Source organism: Sinocyclocheilus rhinocerous, unplaced genomic scaffold (genome assembly GCF_001515625.1).
Source record: "Sinocyclocheilus rhinocerous isolate Xijiao unplaced genomic scaffold, SAMN03320098_v1.1 scaffold3851, whole genome shotgun sequence".
Classification (NCBI taxonomy): domain Eukaryota; kingdom Metazoa; phylum Chordata; class Actinopteri; order Cypriniformes; family Cyprinidae; genus Sinocyclocheilus; species Sinocyclocheilus rhinocerous.
This window is the reverse complement of record NW_015634255.1, coordinates 93578-96702: the sequence shown is the minus strand read 5'-3', so window position 1 is coordinate 96702 and position 3125 is coordinate 93578.

Genomic DNA, 3125 nt, shown 5'->3' with positions numbered 1-3125 from the left:
TGAAAAGTTGCTGCTACTAACCGATTTCAGATGATAAGCCATAAATGATAGGCGAGCGATAGGATGTCCTGCCCGATGTACTGTATTACCACTAAGCGGCAACCTCCCGCTCTCTCTCGTGAAGCCAACAAGGAAGTGACTTAAACTGTAATTCGTCAACTGGCTGCTAGAGGCTGGCTGCAAAAGGGAGTCAATCCCATTGACACCCCATGTTAAAATGCCCAACTTTACAGCAGAAAAAAACATGTTTACAGCCTGGTTCAAAAAATGATTTTGGTCTATATAGCTAATTTTGCCCTTCATGACAACTGTGAGGGGGGTGAATTTTTTTTATAACTCATTTATTATAAATTATATTAAGCCTTAAAGTTCTGCATAATTAAGGGCGTGGCCACTTGAGTGGCAGGTGGATTGCTGCTACTGGGCATTAAGTTGGGCATTAACATGGGGAGTCTATGGGATTGACTCCCATTTGGAGCCCGTCTCTAGCGGCCAGTCAATGAATTGCAGTTTAAGTCACTTCCATTTCAAGAGAGAGACCGGAAGGTTGCCGCTTGGTTGACACGGGGGCAATGCCTTTACCGATTAGCGTTTGGCTCTTTTATTCAGATAGCGGGGCTTCCTTCGATAGAGAGGACATATTGAGCATTGCATTTTTTTCCTATTCAAAACTATGAGTGACACGTCTTGGGTATTCTATAGTCTTTGGTATTATAAAGCCCCATTCAGACTACACCATTTTTTTTTGTCGGTTACGACATTCAATGTGTCAGATTATGCGATTTTGATTCATAAAATCTTGTCGAGTCATGAACAAGAAACATGTCAGACTATACGATGCTACCCGACCATTCATCGCATGCCGTCATTAACAACGTGCGTGCTGTCATCGATAGCGCGAGACAAGACAGAAGGTGCTATGAGCGTAAACAAACAATGGCTAGCAAACAGCATGTTCTGCCCTGTCTTGTCATCAGAAAAGCCCAAAAAAGAAACAAAACCTGACAATGGACACAAATCTGGATGGCATGAAGAGGATGGTATGGACTGTCAAAGAGAACTGAGGTAAAATAGTTTTTATTTTCCCTCATCATAAATGCAGGGGTATGTTGCCGTAGCTCCACGAACATTTTCCTCCATTGTAAAATTACACCTAGCAAGACTGATACCATTGTCTCCCTTTCATTTTGGCATGTTTGAAAGCTTGTACAAAGGCGCTTCTGTGCTCATATTGGCAAAATTGGGCTGAAATGGTGTAGTCTGAACGGGGCTTAAGTTTCGATTTTTTTTTTTTAGAAATGTTACATTTAAAAAGATTAATTATTCACATCCCAGTGTTATTTTATGATATTCACATATGCATAAAACTTAAGTGAATATTAAAAAAAGCAAACACGGAATTTAATTTAACCAATAAAAGTTTAAAATAATGTTTAAATAACACAAGGCAACCAATTGCATTCAGTGAAACTCTTTATTGTATTCCTTGAATGGGCAGTCTTCATTTAAACTCATTCAACCTCCTACAGGGAGAGAAAGATTGCAGAACGACTAAAAACTTGACAACTAGCATCTGGTTATGGTCGCTATTAAGGTGTTTCTCTCGTTATCTAACTGTCATTATAGTATAACTGTCTGTTATCTAACGATAAACATTAAGTATAACACGCTTCATAAAATACCACTACTGGCCAGATTTTCGAGAGGTCAACTAATGCGTTAAAATGTCAAAAAATGCAGTAATTTCTTCAATTTGCCAGCGAGTGTGCTTGAGAAACACTGTAATGAATGAGGTTTAATGTTGGAACTATTGGTTGTTTAGAACTATTGGCCGCTTCGTGACACGCTTTACTTCCACATTCCTCAAATCCTATGGAAGCCTATGGGAGTGTCACAACTCTGTTTCTCAACGGCCCTGGTATTACTCAGAGCCATTGAGAAACAGAGTTGCGACGCTTCCATAGGCTTCCATAGGAACCGAGGAATGCGGAAGTAAAGCGTGTCATGGAACAGCCAATATTTCCAACATTAAACCCCATTCATTACAGTGTTTCTCAAGCACACTCGCCAGAATGTTGAAGAAATTAGGCTACATCAATTTTTGACATTTAAACACACGTTATATTAAATTGATTAATATAATAATATATTAACCATACTTCAATATAGGCTATAGGCAGACGTATTAGGCTAGAGCCTATTCCGCGCTCAAGCTCGCGCATAAAGCAATTGCCTCAAAGCACCGGCAAAGTGATTATGAACGTGTCGGGGGAAAAGAAGACATTTGAATTATTTATTAATAAACTAGTGCTTTCTGAGTCAGTGTCGGGTGCAAAGATGAGGTCTTCAAGCCAGTCACGTGACTGAAAACTATGAATTGGTTGCCTTGTGTTTTTTTAAATATTATTTTAAACTTGCTTGTCTTTTGTAATATTCACTTTTGTTGTATGCTTATGTGAATATCACAAAATAACACTGCAGAATGTGAGTAACTAACCTTTTCAAATTTAACATTTTTTAATTTAACATGAACAAAAAATTTTAACTTATAAATATCAAGTGTTTGATAATGTCTAAATATACATTAAAATGCAAAACCTAAAAAAAATAAGTAAGCAATTATGACCGGCAAAACTCTTGAGCAACTAGAGTAGAGCTAAATGCATGAAGTCTATATTTATTAAACAGCCATACGGGCATCTAGTGGTTAAACCACGGCATTAGGTATGAACAAATTCAAGCGCACAGCTTCACCTAATTAATTATTAATTTAAACATAATTTATCATTTGAATTATACAAGAAGAACACCAATAAACTTCAGGTAATCAAAAAAAAAAAGTTTTATTCATTACATCAGATCGGGGTTTTTTTTCTTCAGGAAACAGGCAGACTAGAATAAATAGCAACACAGAAGCGAACAATAAACGATAGAAATGGCAAAACAAAAATAAAAAATTAATCCAAATTTTGAACAATTATGAGTAACATTAGGATAAAACGTCTAAATATGATATATTGATCGCCGTCAGATGCTGAGCCGACAGACGCTTTACTTATCTCCCCACCATCAGACTCTCCATCGCTCATGGCATTTAGTGCTTCTTATACCTCTTCAGCATTCAT